Source organism: Schistocerca gregaria, chromosome 2 (assembly GCF_023897955.1).
Source record: "Schistocerca gregaria isolate iqSchGreg1 chromosome 2, iqSchGreg1.2, whole genome shotgun sequence".
In the NCBI taxonomy this organism is placed as follows: domain Eukaryota; kingdom Metazoa; phylum Arthropoda; class Insecta; order Orthoptera; family Acrididae; genus Schistocerca; species Schistocerca gregaria.
The window spans coordinates 178,919,804-178,946,134 of NC_064921.1; the positions used below are offsets into that span (position 1 = coordinate 178,919,804).

At 42.4% G+C, this 26,331-nt stretch overlaps 1 protein-coding gene across 24 annotated transcripts in view; it reads left to right on the forward strand.

The window, feature by feature from the left end:
- Positions 1-26,331, forward strand: part of LOC126336637 (stress-activated protein kinase JNK) — an 886,954-nt gene that overhangs the window by 579,030 nt on the left and 281,593 nt on the right. Inside the window, exon 5 of one of the 24 annotated variants that reach the window (XM_050000554.1) lies at positions 14,720-14,859. The exons of the other annotated variants lie outside the window; for them this stretch is intronic. The gene's annotated coding sequence lies outside the window, so the exon portion shown is untranslated. The remainder of the gene's footprint in view (positions 1-14,719; positions 14,860-26,331) is intronic. 24 annotated transcript variants of the gene reach the window in all.

The following is a 26,331-nucleotide window of genomic DNA, read 5'->3' on the forward strand; positions in this document are numbered from 1 at the left end:
AGTCACTATCTTATACGCGAACAGCAATCCATTCAGCCCAATAGTGCGGCCCGTTCTTACGGAGCTGAACTGTCACCCGAACCTCTGTCATTCGGCGGAGAGCCGATGACATGTGAAGCGATTCGGCTGCGACTCATTAAAACATTTCGTAAGAGTTGATAAGAAAATGACGTTTTGACTGCTCAGTTGTGAGACGCCATTATTAAGAGCGCCTCCACGATTGTAAACATAACACTGCAAGTCATGAGCTAGCTACTGTATCTTCGCTTAACTGAGATATCACACTCTAGAATAAATAGTATGGCTCCAAGAGACAGTATTTAGACACTTTTACTTACTAATCATTCGCAGTTTCGCGGCTAACGCTTCAAAATCGAAGGCTGTTGCTGTTGCTTAGCACAGATAGTTAATTTGTCATGTATGTGCAATTATTTAGTGTGCGGTATAGTACTACACCACTTCATGAAACATGCACCTTACGGCGGTGAATAGGTGTGGCGATATCGCAGTGGCGTTTGGGGGGAGGCCAAACTAACGTATGGTTCCTGAAGAGGGCAGCAGCTCTTTAATAAGCTGCAATGATAACAGTTGGCTGCTCGGGCTTTGTAACATCTACTGAAATGGTCTTGAAGTGATGTTAATGCAAAAGACTGAGAGCAAGTGGAAAATACAGAAGTTGCCCTAGGACGTGCAACTCAATTGCATGGCTTAATGATGATGCCATGCTCTTGGGCGAATTATTCCAGAGTTAAAGTAACGTTCCATTCAGATCTCCGGGCACGGACTACTTAGGAGGATGTGGTCATGAATAACAAAACTGGCGTTATAAGGTTCGGGAGCGAAGATTTTTAGATCATTGATCATGAACGGCATATTGAACGAATTAAAGCCCAACTGGCTACTAGGAGAACTACAGTAGTCTACGCTAACTGTTGATAGACCACAGTAGCCTGCGGTAGTTGTACAACTCTACTAACAAACAAGAATATGAACATGGTGGGCCTACTTGTCATGTCCAGTGCAAGACCAAGTTCGCGTAACAATCAGATCAAAAGAAAGAGAGCGCATGGCAGAAATATTACTGTTGTAGTTACTGTCAATCACTCGAAAGGGGTTACTGTAGTACTTGTAGACAATAACACACTTTTCGCGATTTGCACAGAATTTGCTTATGTGGGCCTGAGATTTGCGTGCCGACGACAATTTGCAGCAATTAACAAGTTTTGATGTTATTTGTTAGCGTCTCGGGAGAGGTTACCAAGTAGGAAACATTCATTAAAGCAGTCACCGAGACTAGTGTTTTTCCAATAACTTGACGCAAGAAGTCACTGTATTTGGGGGGGGGGGGGGGGCAGGAAACGGTGTTTTGACAAAAATTCGTTCCCGGCAATTTTGTCAATGCCGTTCATCACGTTAATTAGTGAGGGAAAGTGTAGAGGAGAGCTTGAAGAAACAGGGCGTAGTTCAAGTAGAAGTAAAAATCGTAAAAACTTGTATTTAATTCGTGTCAGCGTTAGTACTGGTGTGAGTTGGTAGCGTGTTTTTGCGTTAAGTATGTACCACATTTAAAGAAGAGCCGTCGTTTTGGAACGATGAAAAGGGCGCTGCTGTCGGCGTGCAGCACAGCTCCAGGGCTTTGGTGTTTTTTCTCCCTTTGATATTTTCCTCCCTTTGCAGCTGTTTCTCATTAGACTTTTTAAAATTCAAATAAAAATGCACTCACCTCATTTAGTCTGGAACATGAAACACGGTAAAATTGGTATGTGCTAGAAATGAAAATCACTGTTACATTTATATGCGGCGAGCTCGTTAAAATATTCGAATAAGTAATTGTTATATTATTTGTCGAAAATTTCGTAATACAGTATACATTTTAATTAAGCAGAGGAGGGATAGTGCTCACTACTGTCTGTAAAATTTGCTTCTAATTTTATACTCCTGCTGCCACGTATGGATGTCAGTGGCTCTAACACACAAAGCTTCCACTAAGATGAATAGTGTTATTTATGGAACGTAATCCGACGCTTCCTACTCATGTTTGATCTCTCTCTCTCTCTCTCTCTCTCTCTCTCTCTCTCTCTCTCTCTCTCTCTCTCTCTCTCTCTCTCTCTCTGTGTGTGTGTGTGTGTGTGTGTGTGTGTGTGTGTGTGTGTGTGTGTGTGTGTGCGCGCGCGTGTGCGCGATATTTGTTTTATTTATAAACATGCTAATACATCCTATGCCAATATCCCCGGATAGTCGCGCTCGTTATCAGGCCTCTTCCGGGATTCGGAGAGGCTTACCGGCCACCGATCGAATACGTTCTGTTGATTAACGACGCGGGTCGGTATGCCGACTAGCCTGGGTCACCCTGTTGACAAACACATTTCTCCCAACGAGAGACCAGTTTGTCTGTCGATATCGTCATTGCAGAATGTGTGACAACGTCACCATCTGTATGTGGCGCATTATCGTTATCTAAGTGAAGCCCTCGAAGGTGCTCTTTATGTTTTGGAACCTGATGAAAATAGAGTGGGACCAAGTCGGGACGGCATGGACGATAATCGATGACAGTCAATCCAGTCACAGATGCCGTAGCGTTCGTTTGTGGACTGACATTGTCATGCTGAAGGAGAGGTTGCGCCCTGTGTTTCAGAATTTATTTTGGGTGTTTTAGGCATGAATTCCAAGTTCACCACACGTCGAACATCTCGGAACACTGTGAGCGTGACTTTTCCTGCTGATAGAATGGTCTAGATTTTTTTTTTTTTTTGTGTCGGTGTTCTTTTGTGACATTGATGCTCTCTTGTTTTCGGGGTCGAAACGTTGAGCCCAGGCTACATCACCAGTTACAGTGTTGTTAAGGAACGCTTCAACCTCGCGCCCAAAACGCAAAAGAAACTGCTGATACTGTAGAATGTTCAACCTTCCCTGTTGCATGTCAGGAGTGACCATTCGAGACCCCCATCGTGCGAACAATTTTCTGTGCCACACTATTTCTTCAGAACAGAACAATGTATTAGCCGACGATTTTCTCTGATGAGTTCATCAACCGGATTCCCGTGGGACTCGTCCGTTGTCGTACGCGGTTGTCCACTCCGAGATCTGCCACACACGTTAATGGCTGTGAGCACTATGGTACTTAACTGCTGAGGTCATCAGTCGCCTAGAACTTAGAACTACTTAAACCTAACTAACCTAAGGACATTACACACATCCATGCCCGAGGCAGGATGTGCGCCTGGAACCGCTCGGTCACTCCGGCCGGCCACACGATGATTTTAGCATCTTTATTATGAGTACAAAAACACGTTGCACGTTACTTATGTCGATTCAATCACCGCCTTACACACCTTTTCATTCCTCTGTCGATTTCAGGTGGTGGAGCTTTTTCTGCGTATAGGATCTCTATTATAACACGCTGTTTGTCACACACCGATATTGTTACCTTACACCCCGCCATGTTACACGCTACAGTTCGGAACACCATAGCGGCAGAGAGGTGCAACTTGTGTAAGCGAAACCGGAAAGTCTACCGAGTGATGCGCATGAGCTCAACCGGTATAGACAACAGAATTAAAATCTCGGAAGCATGACTTTTCAGCACGCCCTCGTACTTCGTAAAGAGGCCCCGTAACCACCCCTCGATCACACTAAAATACTCAGAAAATATCCGTGAAAAACTCCAAAATGTTGCGATGGAGTAAATCATCACTAATTATTAGGCACACTGCGCCATTTGCAGTTACAGGATGTCGGGACGAGTGAACCGCAGCTCTTCCGAAAGGATATGCTCCATCAGAGTGGCCCGAGTGAATACAGAGTTAGAGAAAGTAAAACTTTCTGAGAATTTGCCCATAGAGTGACTTACAGCCCTATCGCCTGACGTCGGTGAAGCGGTTCATGGCCGTTTCCTTTCCATTGGTGTTACCCATTAGTTGTTAGGACGCACCATTTCAGTGTACAGGATTCGTTTTGTGGATCAAAATCGTGTGGTCGGCGGAGCGTTGGGGAGAGAAGGGTCGTGGAGCGCCCTCTCGCCCTCGACCGCAGCCTATTCAGCTTCACAAGGTTAGCGGAAGCCGGCTGTGATTAAACTGAATGCGAGCGCAGCGCTGTAAAGACTGCGCGGCCCATGGTATCGGGCATTAGGCCTCGGCTGCGCGGTCATTTGTAATTAGCTTGGCTCGCGCGCGGATTACTGTTCTGCTCACAGCCTAATGGCAAGGGATCAGCAGCCCAAGAATTATGTAATTGCTCCAATTGCCGTTTGTGCGGCGGGGTGGCGTTGAAAGACTCTGCGTCCAGCATGTGGCTTCTCGTGGCAATACAAAAGGTGCTGTCGTTATTAAAAGGTAGCAGGCAAATTTGTTGCGCACTCTTGGGCATGTCTTTGTTTGTATTGACATTCCTGACTCTTAATTTGTTATTCTGTTGACTCCGTGGCAGTACACCTCCGTCGGTCTCCACCTGGGAATAGTTAACTATCCCTGGCTAATTTACTTCCATTGTTTTGTGACCATATGGCTAGCCGACATATGTAGGGCCATGAGAAAGTAAGTTCACATTTTCTATTCCCACCCTAAGACCATAGCGCATCAAGAGTGGCGCATTGTCCGAAGAAAGTCTTATGGACAAAAAGTATAAAACGTACTCATATACACCGTGAAAATCTGGTGTGGTACCTTGATCAAATGCAGTGTCGCGTCCAGTCGTAGGGAAATGATACCAATCCTATCATTCAGTGGTTTTCGCAGTAGACTCGCCAGACCACAGAAAAAAGGAAAAAAAAACGGAATGGACAGAGTTAGTGGAATAGACAATGACATAAAAGGCAAATGGTGTTACGGGATTCAACAACAGATTCCACGCCGCCCTTGGTTTCTCAACTTGGCGCTCAGGAGAAGAGAAAGTGGTACTCTTAACAGAGTAAGAGCAGGTCATACGAATCCAAAAAATAAAAATAAAATAAAATAAAATAACCGTTTGTTAAAATTCATTCCTTCATCAAACTGTAATTCCTGACTCATTGACGAGGGCGTTGTACATATATTAGTAGAAAGAGATAAATACCATCGAACAAGAACAATTACACTGTACATTAGCTTAAAGATGGACTATTTTCCTCTTATGGTAGCTCTTAGTTCCAGGAATAGATCCGTTGCCAAATTTATTTGCCATTTCATTCGTCTTTGTAAAAGAGCCTGAAGACAAATAAAAGAAAATTTTAAAAAATGGTGCCAACAATTTGACCAAGGCCGCACAGACGTCGGTGGCACCGATCGGAACGTCTAAATCCTGCAGCGTACGATTTCCAGATTTCCAGTTTTTTTGACAAACTGAAAGAATGTCTGGGGAGAAAGATGTTTCGCAACGATAAGGACGTCAATACAGCGGTTATCGAATGATGGAATGACTCCGTTAGCAAGAAGCGGTTTTCTATCGTCGAGAAATTGAACGATTGGTAGGAAGTTCCGAGCTTTTGATTCTTTTAGAGGCTTCTTGAGTATGTTGAAAAACGGTGTCATATACCTGTGTTACTACTTGGCCTGCCAGAACAACGAATAACGTAATATAGTAAAATAGTAATATAGAAAAATACGATTCCTCTGAAACAGTAACCGCTCATATCAAATAAAATAGAACTGCTCTGAAGTGAAGAACATCGGTTAGATCCTACTGGCAGCGTTGAACAGTAGTATTCTAGAGCTGCAAAATGACTTGGGGGGAGGGTGAGGGAATGTCTGATCATGCAAAATGTTTTACGGACAAAGGAATCGTGCTAAAAACGGCATGTATGACGCATCACGTTGAGTTCGCAAGTTGCGGTGAGAAGAGCAGTTGGAATTGCTTTGAGCGCGGAAGGTATCAGGGTTTTTGATGCTTTTGGTTGGGAGGGGGGGCTTACCTGCATACTCTGTCGCCGTTTGCTGCGGTAACAGTGACCTCGTTGGCGCACTGTCCCGGCGTCAGGAGCAGAGGTTAATCACTCACGCAGACGGCTGCAAGACACTCCCGCGCTCGTGTACGAAAACAGTACGGTGGTCTTCGGCGATTGGCTGCAGAGAATCTCATGCACTAGCTTTCCTTACGTTGCTAGGTCAGCTCATCTTGTGGACGCACTCCTTCCATATGAACTTTTCTCTGTTAAAGTGTCCTGGTAAAATCGATTTTGCAAGAGACCGCTGGCTGACATCGTTGCGTTTTCCACACATGGAAACGAATAACAGAAAAGAAGTAGTGGAAAGAGAGATTTTTAGGGAAAGTATTTAAAACTGGTAAGATTCCAAGGCAGAAGGGAAAAGAAAACTGGCACAGTTGTCTGAAGACAAGACAAAGAAATAGCGAAAAAATGAAAGCATACTGGATGGAAAGGAAAGAACAAGATATGATTAAGAACTGAGACTGGAACATGATCTGTAGAGAGCTTTACCGCAAGAAGAATAACAAGAAAATTCTCTGTGTCTCACGTCCAGCTTTCTGGTGACTAATCAAAATACATTTATTGACGACGAGAAGGAGAACGGAATGACTATGTTGTTGCAAAAGATGTCAGGAAGTGTAAGCAAAATATTACGGCGAAACAGGAATTGCACACATTCCCCTCTGTGCACATGGTCATAAATTTATAGCTTTATACTCCGGCTTTGAGCGAGAACATTGGGGAAATGGAAAAGCTGCGTCCAGGAAACATCATCTGTGCTCATTTTAGACTGCAAGAGGTAATCATGACGGCATTTCCCCGCGAGTTAGTCTGCGGTCTGATTCCAATTATATCACTAAGTAACGCCTTTCTCATAACTCGCTGGAATGTGTATGTAATTATGTCAGTGCAGTGCTTTTGAGGGTTATGTAATTGAAGAAACCACAGAATGTCCCTTACCCTTTCGAGACAATGATAAATTATAGTTGTGCGCCATCAGTACGGGTGTCAAATGTCTGTAAGAGGAGAACAGTTCCCCTGTGTTGTACTACCACGTGAAAATAATGTAAAACATTATTATTGTTCTCTTATTTTAGATATATATATTTAATGCGGTCCACTCGCTTATAAATGAGATATTTCCTGTTCTTTCCTTGGTTTAGTTAGACAGTATTGTTTGGCGCTCCAAAATCAGAGTTCATTAGACCAACTGGATTACTAAAAAAAAGTGCTTCAGGTGTTCTGCACAGTCCCCCTCCATTTGAGTGCAACGGACAGAAAGCGCATACAACCAAGTGAAACAGTCAAAGAAGTCCACCTGTGGGATGACGTTCAAATCACGCGCCGCATTGGTCGAATGTCGGTTACTTCGTCATAGCGTTGACCCTTTCTGTGAATTTCTGCATTTTACCGATTTGAGGTAGATTAGTATTGGGAATAAAAAGTCTCGTCACCATCAAGATTTTTTTTTTTTTAATTGACAGTTATCATCCCCGTTTCGCATTTCAGTCAATCGCGGCAGGTGTTCAAATGGTTCAAATGGCTCTGAGCACTATGGGACTTAACATCTGTGGTCATCAGTCCCCTAGAACTTAGAACTACTTAAACCTAACTAACCTAAGGACATGACACACATCCATGCCCGAGGCAGGATTCGAACCTGCGACCGTAGCAGTCGCGCGGCGGCAGGTGTCCTCGCGTCGTTTTTATTCGGGAAGCAAGATGGGCGAGACTTTTTTCTCTCATTGAGAATACTGTAAAGAATGCCTTGAACGCTTGATGTAGAGATGTTGGTGCATTACAATTTGTGACACAAAAATTTGCTACACTATGGCCGCAAAAAAAGGCCCTAAGCACTATGGGACTTAACATCTGAGGTCATCAGTCCCCTAGAACTTAGAGCTACTTAAACCTAACTAACCTAAGGACATGCGACCGTAGCGGTCGCGCGGTTCCAGACTGAAGCGCCTAGAACCGCTCGGCCACACCAGCCGGCGACTTTTATAAGAACGTACGCTTTTGAAACTTTAACAGTAATCAACACCATGATGCAGTACCGCTCTCAGGCAGCGTCTGCCATTAGAGCTGGTTGATTATCTCGGTTTCCCTTTCGTGTTTAGTAAACGAACCAGTAACGATACGCGCTGCTCTTCTTTGGATATTCTGTACTTCCTTTACCAATCATATCTGATGCAAACCCTATACTGACGAGCAGTATTGAAGTATCGGTCGAAAGAACGTTGATGGAGTAGGTTTCCTGAGGATGCTTCCAGCGAATCTGTCTGAGATCTGCCTTACCCGCGATTGATTTTATGTGGTCGTTCCATTTCAAATTGCTCCGTAAGCATACTCCTGGTTGTTTTGTGGAAGTGCTTCCAGTGGTCATCCTGCAGTCGTGCATCATACAATAACGCGCCTTTCTGTCTGTGTGTTCACAATTCCCTTCCCTGCACCAAGCGTCCGCAGGTCTTCTTGCATTTCGCTAGAATTTCCTTTCGTTGCGACTTCTCTTTAGACGACAGCGTCATCCGCAAAAAGCCTCATGGAACTTCCGACGATATCCACTAGGTCATTTATACGTATTGCGAAAAGTAATGATCCTGTAACACGTCCCTGGGTTCTCTGAAACTGCTTTTGTGTCTGAAGACTTATCTCCGTTCAGAATGAAATACTCTGTCTTCAGTGCAGTCACATAACTTATCTGGCATTCCGCACACTCGTATTTTTGTAACTTATCTAGTTGTTGGCCTCGGAAGCTGTATGCGAGTTTTAGCAGAACGTCGCGAAATGCAGAGGCCTACGGTCGATCGATGATTGGTGCAGGGACTGGCAGATGGCGCTGAATGTAAAGAAATGTAACATATTGCACGTAAATAGTAGCCGAGCTCCACTAATGTTATATTACGCTATTGTGAAAATGTCACTGGTAACAGTAACTACCGTAAAATAACTAAGATTAATCGTCCGGAGCTACCTAAATTGGAATGACTACATAAAGCAAATAGTCTGAAAAGCAGATGCCAGACAGGGATTCATTGGAAGACTCTCAAGGAACAGAGACATCCACGAAAGAAGTGTCTTACAAAACACTTTTCGGCCGATTCTTGTGTATTGCTTATCAGTCTGGAACCCTTACCATGTAGGATTAACGGAAGAGCTATAGCAAATCCAACTAAGAGTGACATGTTCCTTCACGGTACTGTTTAGCAAACGCGAAATCGTTATGAGGATGCCCAGCAAATACCTGTGGCATTCACTCCAAGAATGGCGTTGTACATCGTGGAGAACTCTTGAAAATTCGAGAGTGTACATTCTAAAAAGAGTTGGCCAACGTATTGCATCCTCCCACAAATGTCCCGCGAAATGACCACGACGATAAAATTAGAGAATTTGGAAGCTTATCGAAAATAGTTCTTCCCAAGCATCCTGCGCAGATAATATGGGAAAAGGGCAAAAACGACATAATTACCAGAAGTACCCTAGCCGTACACCGTGGGTTACTAGCGGAATACAGATGTATTTGTGGATGTCGTGAGCTACGGAAAACTTCCAGAACTGCTCAACCTGACGAAGTACGATGTTTTATTATTGGACCTCCAGGCGGCGCACATGCTGTTAGGAACGAACCGAGCTCTTGAGACAGCGCGTATCTTAAGTCTTACTTATTCTCACGGGACAAGTTCGGTAGCAGTGACGTGGAGCTGTACAAGTTTTTTGACCTCACTTCCTGCTATTTCACGTTGAGGAACCATTTCATCACGTGAAACACAACATATGGTCTGCGATATTTCGGCAACATCCCACGTGCAGTAGAACCAGTAAGAAGCACGAACGCTTTCTACGTCACAAGCAGAATTTGGGAGCCGCCATATTGTATTTCTCGTTTCCAGTTGAAGTCCACATGTAGTGGAGTTTTTGTTATGACTTACACCGTATGAATATAGTATTATGCTGTTTCTAAGCACCAACACATTGAGGATCTCTCGAAAACGCGTCGTTATTGGTACGATTTGTTGTTGTAAAATGACCGGAAACGTCATATGAGTGATAAAGGATTTTCGTATTTAGATATTTTCGTCTTGTTCAAGTACGCCTTTTAAGGCAACAGCACACTGAAGGTTTACCAAAAAAAAAAAAAAAAAAAAAAAAAAAAAAAAAAAAAAAAAAAAAAAAAAAAAAAAGTCGATAATCGCAGGACGTAGCGTAGCGTAGTTGTTAGATGCTCCGAGATCGGGAAGACTGAGTAGCGGGTTCACGTGCCGCTATTTCCAGATATTTTTGTCACCTTCGCGTTCTCTTAAAAGGATGTGGGGCGGTCTTACTAAATTAACTGAAATATTTTCTGTCATATTGGATCTTGCGTAAACATAAGTGCGCTGTCTCTTAGTACTAGTTTTGTCCGGTTTTGTAAAGTTTTATTATAAAGTGATGTTTTACTGGAACAGCATGAGTAGCATATGGAAAACGGGGATGTGCATGCCAAGACAGCAATTTAACACGCGTACAATTTCGTAAACAAGCCATGTATATCTGCAAGCAAAGTATAGTCGACAACGGCCGCTGGAGAGCGGCGATAGGTTAAATCACGTTAACCAGTTCGTCCAATGCGCCTGTCGGCGCTGTCTCTCATGAGAACGGATGTCCCGTCCCGTTCCGTCCCGTCCTCGTCCCTCGCAAGGGACGAGGACGGCTTTCCGGGGATGTGTGCCGCGGGACAAATGCGGAACAGAGTGCTGACGTCTGTTTTTATTCTGTTACCTCAAAGCGACAGAGGTCTCGGAGTCTCCGGTAGGTGCGCGGTTGGCTGCCTGCTCTGTTCAGGATGCTGCCCAGGAAGGCAGGCAGTGGGGCGAGTGAGCGAGCGAGCTGGGCGAAGACAGGCGGAGGTAATGCGATTGAGCGAGCTAGCGAGCGAGCGGTCGGGCGGGCCGCACGCCGCTAGCGCCGCGTGGCGAACGCGCACGGAATCGATAGTCGGCGCCGCGCCGAACCGCGAGGTGCAGCGTCCGTCCGTCCGGTCGGCCGGACGGCCAGCCAGGCGACGCGCTGCGCAGGCGCAGTGGACCCCGCCCACCTTATTAAAGTTTGCTGCCGGCCACGGGCGCCACTTCCGGGAAACCGCCCGCCCAATAACGCTAATGCCCGCGCCGGCTTTTATTGTGCCGTATGGCACCGCACCGCGCGGCACTCTGGACTCGTGATGACCTCTTCTCCTGCGTTAACACCTGCCCTTTAATGACGCGACAGAGCCGGGGCCCGTTACTACGCTGAACCTTTGTCACTTCACTAATGGAATATTCTGGGAAAAAAAGTACAGTCCAATATGAGCTGTTTCTGTTGATCGATGTTTAGTGAACATTAATTCCTTAACATCTCCTATGGAAGGTGTTCCGTAGCTTCTATATACTTCACATACGACATTTTCCAAAACGCCACCTTTAATATGGGCACAAATTAATTATCATTAGACAGGTGTCCGGGACTAGCGCACCATCAGGAATCGTGTATACTGGCACTGTCTATAATGACTGTCAAATGTCGCAACTCTTTTGCCAGGCGGAGACTTGAAAAATATGAACACTTCGTCGCATGTGGATTCCACTGCAAGGCACATGTCGACAGTTTAGTTCGTCGAGGGAGCTGTTCATACGTACTCCTCATATCACCAGAACACAGGGATTCAGTACAGTGTGTCTTCAACTGAAGCTATCGTGATGTGCCGCGTCTACTTTAATCATCTGATCACGTGTATGTTACAGTGGTCCAATTCTGTTTTCTAATCCTGAATTCCCTCTTCTCTTACCTAGCAGTATCTCATACCAGGTGGCTTGCGGAGTATAGATGTAGATGTAGGTCGCCATGTTATTCGTTGGAATACGCAGTGTTTGTATTACAGGGTAGCCAGATGTCCCGAACCGCGCACAAACCCCCACTACAGCTGTCAACTTCTAAACTTACCTCATGTGAAAGTGTGCGAAGTTCTCTAAATGTTTACGAGTCCTGTGACTGGCTCTGAGCAATATGGGACTCAACATCTGAGGTCATCAGTTGCCTAGAACTTAGAACTACTTAAACCTAACTAACCTAAGGACATCACTTACATCCATGCCAGAGGCAGTATTCGAACCTGCGACCGTAACGGTCGCACGGTTCCAGACTGAAGCGCCTAGAACCTCTCGGCCACACCGGCCGGAAGTCCTGTGGCTGAGGCGGGATGTGAGTACCAGCGTTCCGTTCACCCAGTCGGATGTGCGAAACCACCTAAAAAACACATCCCGGCTCGCCGGCACAACAACCCCAATCTTCAATCCACGAGCCGATTAGATCTCGGGCTGGTGCGCCTCCCCGAATCCCTGAAGCGCCGTAATAACGGTCATGGCTATCAAATGTTCAAATGTGTGTGACGTCCTATGGGGCCAAACTGCTGAGATCGTCAGTCCCTAGTCTTACACACTACTTAAACTAACTTATGCCAAGAACAACACATACACACATGCCCGAGGGAGGACTCGAACCTCCGGCGGGATGGCCGTGCAGTCCGTGACAGGTCACAGCTATCTAATCAGATTCGTTAGTCCAGAGCATCATTCGAACAATAAAAATGCTGCCAGCTACGGAACTCCCGCTGGGGACCCTTCCTATGTCTCAGGCTGGACGCCTGCTACCACAAGTCAGCCAGAGGACACACTGTCTATGCGCCCCAAGGACACCCGCTGCCTTCCGTTTCGGATCTTGCAGGAGACTAATCGCCCTCTGTGCCCTACCCTCCTGAACCTATGAAAGAGAAGAAGCAGACGAAACGTAAGTCCTAGGACAAGGCCTCCCAGGTGCTCTGGGGATGCCGACTCCCCCTCGCAGCCTGAGTCTGACATCTTATTTATGGATGTCATCCTGTCGTCATTGGTGATGAATGGTGACCGGTGACGTGACTGGCTCTAGCCCATTCGCCTCCCATTTGGATCCCCGTGATTATTCAGTGGAACTGTAATAGATACTACCTGCTCCTATAAAGCTGTCTTCCTTCTCAAACACAACGGGCTGATGCTTCCTGCTTATGTTTTGGCCCCTGTCCTGCGGAATCTTACATGAACCTTTTACTGAACGGGAGCTTCGTCTGTCCCTCTCTTCGCCGGTTGATACAGCTCCTGGTTCTAATTCAGTCCTTAACCAGTTGCTCCAAGACCTCAGTCTTCTACAATGCTAATATCTCATCCATATATTGAACCGTATTTGGCTCCATTGCATTTTCCGCTCTCAATGGAGGGACGGTATTGTTGTTCCAAACCTTAAGCTTGGCAAGGATCCATCATACCTAGATAGTTACCGGCCTATCAGCCTGACCAAACTCCCCGCTAGTTACTAGAATGGATGGAGGCTCGTCGACTCAGCTGGGTCCTTGAATGTTGGGATCTTTTTATCTCCTTACTAATGCAGCTTTCGGGAGGGACGGTCTCCAATCGATCATCTACTTTGATTGGAAGTCACAGTTCAGCAGGTCTTTTCTCAGTGCCACAATATTGTCTCAGTTTTCTTTGATCTTCCTATTACACAGTTCGGCGCCGTCACATCCTCCTTGTGCTCCATGAGGTTCTTCGAAGCCCCTCGCGATTTTTATTCGCCAGTTTCTGTCCCACCGGTCGTTCAGTGTCAGGGTTGGTGCACCCTAAGCAGGAATCATACCCCTAGACCAACGAGCCCTCTGACACGGCGAATGCCAATTATTCCAGTGCACTGGGTCCCTCGATGTCATCCAGGGTGTTCTGGAAAGTCTCGTGTAGGCTGGCGGGATGGGGGCGGCGCGAATTCCCGCGGTCGGCGGCCTTCCTGGGCTATTGGTACCTTCATGTAGAGCTGCCGCTGGGCTGGCACTGTGTATCTCCGTGGACCCGGGAGAATGGCATTCCACAGGGCTACGTATTCAGTATCCATTTTATAATCGCTATTAATGGACAAGTGGCCTCTGCCAGACCCGTGGTCATCCCTGCTCTGTATGTGGAGGATTCCTGGATTTGGGCTAGCTCCCACTCGGTTGCTTCTGCGGAATGACAGCTCCAGGGTGTCATCCGGCACTCTTCCATGTGGGTACTCTCATGCTGTTTTCAGTTCTATTGCATTTAGTCGAGGATTCTGTCTTCGTACTATGGTCCATCCTGATCTGGAGCTCTATCTCGATGCCCAACGCCTGGCCGTGGTTCCCCAGTTCCGTTTTTTGAGTCTTCTTTTTGACAAGAAGTCTACTGGGTTTCCCTACATCCCCCATGTGAAGATTGATTGTTGGTATAAACTAAATGTTCTTTGCTTCATCTCTCACTCCTCTTGGTGCACAGATATTTCTACCCTTCTCCGCCTTTAGTGGCATTAATTCTGTCTCGTCTGGACTTCGGTTGTGAAGTTTATGGATCAGCTGCCCTTCCACGTTGCCCTCTTGGACCCAATTCACCATCGTGGTATTCGTGTTTCATCAGTTGCAAAACAGAAAACATGTTGATGTAGTTTCCATTTCTTCCTCAATATGTATGTTTTGCAAACATCTTATCCCAAAGAAGGGGTGAAATAACATCAATACTGAAAGACATTTTATGTTTAATTTTGTTATTCTCTTGTAAAAATGTAAAAAATTATTTTTGTGACAACAGTTCTACTGGTTAAAACATTACTATTGTATTTTATTGTCTGTATTATCAGAATTAAACATAGTGCCTCAGTATTAATGGCACTTAAAACAAACGTTTTTATTGTTGCTTGAATCCAGTCAGTTCCCTGATATAACACATTCTTAATGTTATGTGTGTTCTAATTTGCCTTATTTTTTTGCAGTGATGAAGTGAGGTGCTTTATTCTGTGTTATCAGAGTGTTTTCACAGTTTTTTGGATGTAAATTACCTGCAAAATGATTCATTGTTTTTGTCTTCTCCTGACAAATGTGAGCTGACATTGCACTCTTCATATACGTACAGGTACGTGTTTTACCAAACGGAAAAAAGTAATGGATCATAAAAAGTTACCGAGCCAGTCACAAAGACAAACAAAATATTATAAATTAGTTTCAGTAATGATCATACCATTCAAATAGAGCCTACAATAAGTTAGACATCTACATAAATTAATAATAATAATAATAATAATAATAATAACCACACTTTTTTCCATTATGAATGCGCTTGGTAACACAGAGAGAACCGTCTATGTCTAAAAACAGCTGTGTTCACACTGTCGTGCTGCACTTGTATTCTTGAAAACCGAAAAAGAATGAGTTGCTAAGGATTCCTAGAAGCGGCACGTTCACTTTCGCTATATTGCGTTTCTCCGCCAGTTTGCCGCGTAGGCTGTTGTGAAGGCGCGCGGGTAGTCATCCAGGCCACTGGAATGTGTGAGTTTCGTAGTAGTTGGGTGGAGTTGGTTGGTGCTATTGTGAATAATGATTGTATAAGTCACAAGAAGTAAAATGCGATGGGAATTAATGCACTTGCCGTCAGTTAGGTGTGATCAGAGGTGTCTTGTTTCACCTAGGTGAAAGAACTTTCCTGAAATGCGTTCGGTGTGAACGACGTCAAATTCGATTCCTGGTGTCATTCCACAATTTATTCCCTTTTTACGACCTTGACTATTCATCTAGCCTATATCTGCGAAGCTTTCTCTTCATCCTCCTCCTCCTCCTCCTCCTCCTCCTCCTTCTTCTTGTTGTATTGTGTACCTGACAGTTCATTGGGAACTCAGCGAAGTTTGAATGTCCAAATTGCATGCAGGAACTAAATTAAATTATTAGTTACGCAAGACGACAGCGTTAGAGATATGACCGACATTCTTTTCACTACGGGTGTCGATGTGACGTCAAGTATCTGGTGATGTGTTGGAAATCTGCCGTCGCGTCACCGGTGGTGGCAATATCGGTTTCTTTTCAGGTTTCGCGTCTTCAGTTGATTGTTCCCCAGGTGTTCTGTCAGAATACAAAAATATTAACTTGTTGCAGAGTTATGACCAACGCACTAGTCAAGCCTGAAAGCATGGTTTATTTTGTTATTTTGGACTTGCAGTAATTTATTTTGGACTCCTAATAAACGAAGTTCGTTTCCGTTTTATACAAACGCTCCTTAAAATCTGTATTGTTTCTTACTTTCTAATTCTACCATAATGTTAAGTATTGTTTCATTACTTTCATATTCTACCATAATGTTATCATGGCTTCAGGATGTTTGCAGGCTTTCATGTTAACTCTACTGAATGACATAAGAGTGAGATGCAGTCAGATCTTGAAACTCACAAAAATGTGCCCTCGCGGTTATGAATATTACTGGGGCTTTAGTGTCTTAGTTCCTTTGATCTCGTTATACATTTTTTTTCGCATAGTTCTGATTACCATATTGTTTTTAATAAATTGACTATTTGTAAATGGAAATACATACAACTTATTTTCCACATAGACGATTTTACATTAATGCTTTAACGGGCATCCCGATTCGCTTTATCTTGGGTTTGAAATAACGAACATTTACGTAATTTTCGTTATAATATGCTCAGATTATATGTTGTTGTTGTCTTCAGTCCTGAGACTGGTTTGATGCAGCTCTCCATGCTACTCTATCCTGTGCAAGCTGCTTCATCTCCCAGTACCTACTGCAACCTACATCCTTCTGAATCTGCTTAGTGTACGCATCTCTCGGTCTCCCTCTACGATTTTTACCCTCCACGCTGCCCTCCAATGCTAAATTTGTGATCCCTTGATGCCTCAAAACGTGTCCTACCAACCGATCCCTTCTTCTAGTCAAGTTGTGCCACAAACTTCTCTTCTCCCCAGTCCTATTCAATACCTCCTCATTAGTTACGTGATCTATCCACCTTATCTTCAGTATTCTTCTGTAGCACCACATTTCGAAAGCTTCTATTCTCTTCTTGTCCAAACTAGTTATCGTCCATGTTTCACTTCCATACATGGCTACACTCCAAACAAATACTTTCAGAAACGACTTCCTGATACATAAATCGATATTCGATGTTAACAAATTTCTCTTCTTCAGAAACGCTTTCCTTGCCATTGCCAGTCTACATTTTATATCCTCTCTACTTCGACCATCATCAGTTATTTTACTTCCTAAATAGCAAAACTCCTTTACTTCTTTAAGTGTCTCATTTCCTAATCTAATTCCCTCAGCATCACCCGATTTAATTTGACTACATTCCATTATTCTCGTTTTGCTTTTGTTAATGTTCATCTTATATCCTCCTTTCAAGACACTGTCCATTCCATTCAACTGCTCTTCCAAGTCCTTTGTCGTCTCTGACAGAATTACAATGTCATCGGCGAACCTCAAAGTTTTTACTTCGTCTCCATGAATTTTAATACCTACTCCAAATTTTTCTTTTGTTTCCTTTACTGCTTGCTCAATATACAGATTGAATAACATCGGGGAGAGGCTACAACCCTGTCTCACTCCTTTCCCAACCACTGCTTCCCTTTCATGCCCCTCGACTCTTATGACTGCCATCTGGTTTCTGTACAAATTATAAATAGCATTTCGCTCCCTGTATTTTACCCCTGCCACCTTTAGAATTTGAAAAAGAGTATTCCAGTCAACATTGTCAAAAGCTTTCTCTAAGTCTACAAATGCTAGAAACGTAGGTTTACCTTTTCTTAATCTTTCTTCTAAGATAAGTCGTAAGGTCAGTATTGCCTCACGTGTTCCAACATTTCGACGGAATCCAAACTGATCCTCCCCGAGGTCTGCATCTACCAGTTTTTCCATTCGTCTGTAAAGAATTCGCGTTAGTATTTTGCAGCCGTGGCTTATTAAACTGATAGTTCGGTAATTTTCACATCTGTCAGCACCTGCTTTCTTTGGGATTGGAATTATTATATTCTTCTTGAAGTCTGAGGGTATTTCGCCTGTCTCATACATCTTGCTCACCAGCTGGTAGAGTTTTGTCATGACTGGCTCTCCCAAGGCCGTCAGTAGTTCTAATGGAATGTTGTCTACTCCGGGGGCCTTGTTTCGACTCAGGTCTTTCAGTGCTCTGTCAAACTCTTCACGCAGTATCGTATCTCCCATTTCGTCTTCATCTACATCCTCTTCCATTTCCATAATATTGTCCTCAAGTACATCGCCCTTCTATAAACCTTCTATATACTCCTTCCACCTTTCTGCCTTCCCTTCTTTGTTTAGAACTGGGCTGCCATCTGAGCTCTTGATATTCATACACGTGGTTCTCTTCTCTCCAAAGGTCTCTTTAATTTTCCTGTAGGCAATATCTATCTTACCCCTAGTGAGATAAGCTTCTACATCCTTACATTTGTCCTCTAGCCATCCCTGTTTAGCCATTTTGCACTTCCTGTCGATCTCATTTTTGAGACGTTTGTATTCCTTTTTGCCTGCTTCATTTACTGCATTTTTATATTTTCTCCTTTCATCAATTAAATTCAATATTTCTTCTGTTACCCAAGGATTTCTAGCAGCCCTCGTCTTTGTACCTACTTTATCCTCTGCTGCCTTCACTACTACATCCCTCAGAGCTACCCATTCTTCTTCTACTGTATTTCTTTCCCCTATTCCTGTCAATTGTTCCCTTATGCTCTCCCTGAAACTCTGTACAACCTCTGGTTCTTTCAGTTTATCCAGGTCCCATCTCCTTAAATTCCCACATTTTTGCAGTTTCTTCAGTTTTAATCTACAGGTCATAACCAATAGATTGTGGTCAGAGTCCACATCTGCCCCTGGAAATGTCTTACAACTTAAAACCTGGTTCCTAAATCTCTGTCTTACCATTATATAATCTATCTGATACCTTTTAGTATCTCCAGGGTTCTTCCACGTATACAACCTTCTTTCATGATTCTTAAACCAAGTGTTAGCTATGATTAAGTTGTGCTCTGTGCAAAATTCTACTAGGCGGCTTCCTCTTTCATTTCTTAGCCCCAATCCATATTCACCTACTATGTTTCCTTCTCTCCCTTTTCCTACACTCGAATTCCAGTCACCCATTACTATTAAATTTTCGTCTCCCTTCACTATCTGAATAATTTCTTTTATTTCATCGTACATTTCTTCAATTTCTTCATCATCTGCAGAGCTAGTTGGCATATAAACTTGTACTACTGTAGTAGGTGTGGGATTCGTATCTATCTTGGCCACAATAATGCGTTCACTATGCTGTTTGTAGTAGCTTACCCGCATTCCTATTTTCCTATTCATTATTAAACCTACTCCTGCATTACCCCTATTTGATTTTGTGTTTATAACCCTGTAGTCACCTGACCAGAAGTCTTGTTCCTCCTGCCACCGAACTTCACTAATTCCCACTATATCTAACTTTAACCTATCCATTTCCCTTTTTAAATATTCTAACCTACCTGCCCGATTAAGGGATCTGACATTCCACGCTCCGATCCGTAGAACGCCAGTTTTCTTTCTCCTGATAACGACATCCTCCTGAGTACAGATTATATATAACAAATAAAAATCTGTTGATATTAGAGACATAAATAGCAATTGCATTGTTTTATAATTATTTTGAGACATTCACAAATTGCTGTCGCGGCCTGAATCTGAGCCAATACTATAAATCAATAATGTGCTTATCAAATAATCATAGGATTTTGAAGTTGTTACAATACCCAAATTTATCCAAAACGAAGCATTTCATTCCAAATATAAAGGTTTTTTTTTTTTTTTTTCAGTGAAACTTCACTGTAGTTACTGCATACGTTTCAATCGGGAAAGGAAGACTTTGTCTCAAGATGGTTACAGCTGGGACAAAGGCAATCATTAGTGTGAACTTGAACATCCCATAGAGGCTTTCACTTACGGTAATATAGAGAAATCACAGCATGACAAGATAAGAATGCGAATCTGCTCTCCCAAAATGTTGGTTTCCCATTGCGCAACCTATTCCAGACTTTTCGTTGGAGCCATTCTCTAAAAACACGACGTATCTCTCCATACGAGTTTCTCTTCTAAATTACAATTTCCATACAAAGTGACCATAACAAATGCCATATTCACGGTTGTGCAATGACACATTGCAGACATACATTGGCTCTTCGTGTCATCGTTTTGTCATATAATCCCGGGAGCCTGTTCATGTCGTTATTTATTGTTCTTTTCACTCTTGAGTACATGCTTCCCAACCAAATTGTATTTATCGTTCTCTGTATTTCTTCTTTAATTAGATTCAGCAGTGAATGGTTAGCTTTAAGTTCATAATAGTTGTTGTTCTTGTCCTATGGCTTTTTGAATATTTTAGTTTTCCTCGTTGTGGGGAATACACATCTTCACAACGAGGAAAACACATTTAACAGCTATCGAATTTTAGATTATGTACGCAACATTGATATGGAAAATTTTGAAAAACAATGATACTAAAATGACCTGCTGGTAGATCTCTGTATCACAAAATAGCTGCTGTTCGTATTGGTGCGAATGGAATTTGACAAAACAGATTCCCAGAAATAAGAGACAGGCAAGAGTGCACCAGTGTGTAATACACTGAAGGGGAAAAAGTCGTAATACCAAAAAATAATGAATGCAGAGTAACGAAATTTCGGTAATACATTTGTCTAGGTAACATATTTAAGTGGTTAAAATCACACGATCACTGGTGAATGTAAGCGCGAGGTAAGCCGCTGCAAATGTGAAATACTGGTACATTAATAACCGGTGTAACCGCCAGAATGTTGAATGCAAGAATGCGAACCTGCATCCATTCTTTTCTACAGTTGCCGGATGTCAATTTGTGGGATGGAGTTCCATGCTTGTTGCACCTGGTCGCTCAATAAAGGGATAGTTTGCTGTTTGTGGATGATACTGGAGTTGTCGATCGATGTTGCTCAATATGTGCTCGATTGGGGGAAGATCTGTTGATCGTGCAGGCTAGGACAACACGTCACGTTACTAGCACCGCTCTTATGCAACTGGCGCGGAATTTTAATAGATATGGAGAAACACGCCTTCCAAGTTTCGTTTATGTCGCACAACGTAGATAACATGTTCATTGCATGAAAATTGAGCTTTCATCCAGAGTTCGTTGAGGGACATCTACATTGTCCAGTCAGTTTAATGTGACCAGCCCGTGTCTTGGACGTCAACGTGCAATTACCACTCACAGACGAGAGCACTAGCAGAGGAGAGTATATAAAGTGTGTCGGGCGGACGCGGAAGACAGTGCCGTTGTTGTAATGCAAAAGTTGGTTATTCAGGCTTGTGATAGGTGGTCGATTCAATGTGTCTGGACAGTGCGTTTCGCTAAATGCAGTGCCCAGTCCTCATACACTTCCAGTATCTTTGATAGGCCTTCCGTGCTTTTGTTTTGGGCGAAATAGCAACAACACGTGATTTTACATTTACTGTCTATAAGACAAAGACGTGGCATTTAATGGAATGAAAATAGTTGTTGAAGGAATAGTTAAAGGGCAGGTAATATATTTTAAATATTTAGAATGTTATGTTTCAAATGAGAATTGTATTTACTTGGGGTCTCAAAAATAAGATACGTAATGGTAAACACGTGTGATTTTGCAACAAATTCGCTGTTCCACGTCTTACGTAGGCAAAGGATCTCAGAATGGACAAGGAAGATGATAAGATCGGAATTCAGGCAGGATAAAATAAAATTTTTAAGAGGCTAATTTGGTTATACTTCAATAGTTAGAAGGAGAATCATTTATGTATGTCAAGAACGTAACAGTGGACCACTAACGAGTAAAAAAAAAAAAAAAAAAAAGCAGCGGAAGACTGTATGAACATTAGCATCGATGTAGATTACCAGCAGCAGCTATGAACTGCTTTCCAAAACGAAGGCCGTAAGAAATAGGTACTATAATAGGTTTTCTCCCAAATAATAATAATAATAATAATAATAATAATAATAATAATGGTAACAAGAAGAAAAACAATAAGTAGTATTTCTCGTGTGACTTTTCTGGTTGGTTCCTTCGTTTCGTCTTTCTCAGAGCTTGCGAATCGTGATTCTTTGTTTTTTTTGTAGTAATAAAGGCCAAATGGCAGTTTTTTCTCTGATTTTCATGTACGCTTACTCTTTTAAATTAGTTCAGATTTCTGCATTTAACCGCCGCATATCCAGTACTGTGGAATCAGTACTATACGGTGATCAACTTAAGTGTTTGAGACTATTTTACATAATGTCAAGGCATCTCCAAAAGTTTTTACTACGGATGTTGTATCAAGCGCTCCAAGATGCATTTTTCTGTATTCGTTTCCCTGTCATAATATCTTCTCTGCTTTTTTCCTCTGGTTGGAGTCTTACGTTGCATGTTCTTCTGGAGAGCTAAGATTTTGGCACCTGAACAAGTGTGACATCTTCTATGTCTCATTCCTTTCAAGGTCGTTACTTTTTGGGAAACGCTCTGTCTATAATGACTTCGAAGTCGACGGGACATTAAACCTCATCTTCCTTCCTCCCTCCCTTCTATTCATGTCCGTTGGCAACAAGCAGTCACTTTTTTCACTTTAACGTGCTTCACAGTTCGTGTTGCTGCCCTACTGAATATTTCGAAAACAGATTCAGTTTTTTTTACACTACGCAGTTTCACTCCTTAAAATTGAATGAAGTGGAGTAACCAACAGATGGGTCAAGAATCTGTTGAGCAGTGAACACCATACCGAATCATCTTAGATTAATTTGTTGACTAATTAAATTCAGTTTTAGATTCTTGAAATCCTGAATGCCAAACGGGTTTGCTCTCAGAGTAAGCAGCAAAATACAGAACACTGGTGAACTGTCCAGCGAAATATTCGGTTACGGCATCACTGAAATAGAAAAAGGCCGCTACTGCAGGACGGCCTTTCACTTGTGAATAAGCGGAACGTTGCGTTGTCTGTACTAATGAACAGAATATATTAGCAGGTTCGTTGGCTATGAAATGACAAGCGCCGTGTACGCAGAGAAGAGTCAGCTTCATAGCTCTGCACTGTGGGCCTACCTGTCTTGGGGCGCTTGCGTATGCGCCAGCGATTACGCAAAGCTACAGACTTCCGATACTCCTGAATTGTAGCATAACTGAAACAACTGTTCTGATACAAATAAAAGTTTACAAACAGCCAAATTAAAAAAAAATCTACAAATGTTCCAGCACTTTTTAAATCGACATGTTTTCGCATCTTGTCTTCAGTGTGACAATATGAATGCACTATGTAATGTAAATTCCTCGCCACGGGCTATTCTTTGAGGAAAATCAGTGACATCTTCTGGTAAGGTATTGTACATCGTTATCTGATGGTAGCAATTTATTTGATCTCAGTGTAGAATTAGGGTTTCGTGTCATGCGTGACGTGACTTCCGTTTTACAGGCGCCGTTTTCGCCCAAGAAAATCAAGGAGCACAATAGTCTTAGCTTAGTTCTTGATGATCACGTACACGTCGAAACCGCGTAGTTTGCAATTCCAGTTTCGTAGTCGCAGAAGTTTGCATAATGGGCTGTGTAATGTTAATTGTAAGAAATTAAAAAAAAAGACATAGTTTCTGTAACCTTGATAATTTGTTTGTTGCTTCTTGCTCCACTTGTATATTTAACATATTACAGTTTCATCATCGGCGATAACATTGCGCAACACTTAACTATGTGTGGAAATTACAAATAAGTCTTTGTCACAATACAAGCGACTACTTTCTCCGCTGTTTCACAGCAAATATGACGCACTTGTTCAGAGTTGGCACACTTTTTTTTTATGACGTCTTCTTCATGCAGATCACTCGTAATATGTCAGATTTAGGTTAAATACGAAACTGATTTTGGTAACTTCAACGTAATATCTCCACTTCTTCGTGATGATCAAATACAATTAAGCTTTCCCGTTTTCTGAATTTCGAGTTAATTAATGACGGTGGTTGTTGTGGATATTCAAAAGGCAAAATTACAATTTAATGTTGTGTTTTTTTTCTGAACATTTTTCAAACTCTAAATATTATTTCAGAGTTACAAAAGTCCAAAGGTGATGTTAGTACCAGTATTTCTGTTTCAGAATTTCGATTTTAAACACAGTTTGCGAAATTAATTTTTGAATTTCATCCCAACCCAACAGTTTTAACATAATCTAAAATTCATTACGTTTACTCTGTCCGTAAAGCTTTCCCCTGAGATAGATATTATTGAAAGGTAATAGCCTTTTAAAAATACGTAAATTTTGAAGCTGAGTGTTCCATCAGATTATGTATCAATTTGTATTCCTTAATAATTTGGTTGACTTCACGCAGTTTTGTACAAGACGTGGTCGTTGTCATTGTCGAAATGAATCAAGTATTAGCCGTAGTTAAATTCCTTTCAAAGAAATTAACTTTACATATATCGATGTTCTCAGTAATGGTTGTAATTACTGTGTGTCAGAAACATTTCACTCCTCTATCAGTACACGATAATACAAGGTCAACATATAATTGCACTAGCATAAATATCAAAGACAGCAGTCTGGTATGTATGTCTTCATCTGGGAGTATTATTTGCTGGCCTTGTCGCGTGCTGGATAGTATTGTAATATCCGATACATGATTCTTTACTAAAACATAATAAAACGTAATTTTCTTTAGCAATATCCGAAACTTTACGACGGGAGATTCATTGGGTTAAGTGTAATAATGACATTGTGATAAAATGAATACACTGTGTAATGTCTCTTAGTCGACGCAAACTGTTCTCCAAGGACAGTCACAACTATTGTGAAAGGTCTTGCAAAGTGACGTTACGGACTGACAACAACCCAGTAAGTCAAATTTACATGCGAGTAAAACACAGAGAATTGTCCAAAGACTTGTAAATATTTATTTGGGCCACCAACATGCCATTATAACTTATTACATAACTAAACAGAGATTTACTATGACATTTACTGAATTTTAAAAAATTGTTCTTCTCTAGCTCTTGCACCAAACGACTTTCAGTTTTGAATATGTCAAAAAAATAAACAAGTAACTGAAGAAGCAACAGGTTACTGAATGTTACGAGAAGCCTAAGGAAAAAGGGTACCCTGAAAGGGTCATAGGTGTAGTAGATTAATAAATTAACTGTATGTAGCATCCGTAATAGTTCTTTCACTGACCACCTCATATAAAATCCCATGTCTCAGACTGGTACATACTTGTTGCGAAGCTTCATGACATCTTTACATTTCTCAGATTTAACTTGCAGGGGCACTCCATAAAGTTTTTCTTCAGGAAAAGTAAATGTTGTTGAGGTTTTCTGAATGAAATGTACAATGTGCAATGAACAACTGTGGAATTGTGGTAGATAAGTTGTGACAGTGTTGCAGACCGCAAACTACAAGCTCGTGTGCAGTGCAGTACTCAAAGAACCTGTGTTTTGAAATAGTAAAATTCTCATTATCAACACTTTAACAGTGTTCTAGGCGCTTCAGTCCAGAACCACGCGGCTGCTACGGTCGCTGGTTCGAATCCTGCCTCGGGTATGGATGTGTGTGATGTACTTAGGTGAGTTAGGTTTAAGTAGTTCTAAGTCTAGGGGACTGAAGATCTCAGATATTAAGTCTCATAGTGCTTGAAGCCATTTGAACAGTTAATGTTAGACATTTTGATGGTTTTTGGCTCGGGGGATTGAAATGAATGAAAGAAATGTTTTCGCCTGTCACCGTGTACCCTGCCATTGGTTTGAAAGGACCTCACTTGACCATTTCTCCTCTGGACAATGACGACGTCGGGTTCTTTTTCACGTAATGCAGGTATTTCCAGTGAGTGCTGATTGAAATTAGTTCATTGATGAAGAGATTACGTAAAAACTACAGACCAGTAACTGCCAGACAACTAAGAGAACAACAGGTAGACTCTCATAAACACATGGAAATACGGGAACTATCCAGTCCACAATTCCGTGGTACACGGGAGATCATTAGCCTTACTGTGGGCCAAGCCACAAGTATATGAAAAACATAAAATACGAACATAAATTACTATAATTATTCAAGACCCCAGCGACAATTTTTATGCGGCGTATTAAAGACACACGTCAGGATTTGAATTACAATTGAGCATGTGAACCATGAGATTAGAAGCACGTTGCGAGCATACGTATAGGGGGTGCGCGACGAAGATTACCGGTTTAACATTGACAAAACCGTGAAGCTGATCTCTCGCAGTGCAATTCGAATATTTGCATGTAAAATACTATTGGCTTTGCGATTCTACCGCAAGTAACTTACTAGAAACTGAGCGTAATTGTGCATGGTTGCTTCCAAGGCGGCGGAAAGAACATATGAATCGCAAAGTGGTGGTTGCTACCATTAGACTGACGGTAAGGAGTGAAACCTACCAAGTACTGCCTCGAACTTCGACACGTGCTCTAAAAGTAGTGCAAAGTCTCGTGTATTACAGACCGAAACATCATTCTTGGAAAGACCGAGAAGTGAAAAAATTGATTTTGTGTAACATCAACCACGATGAACTTATGGTATGTATTTACTTGCCAGAATATGACT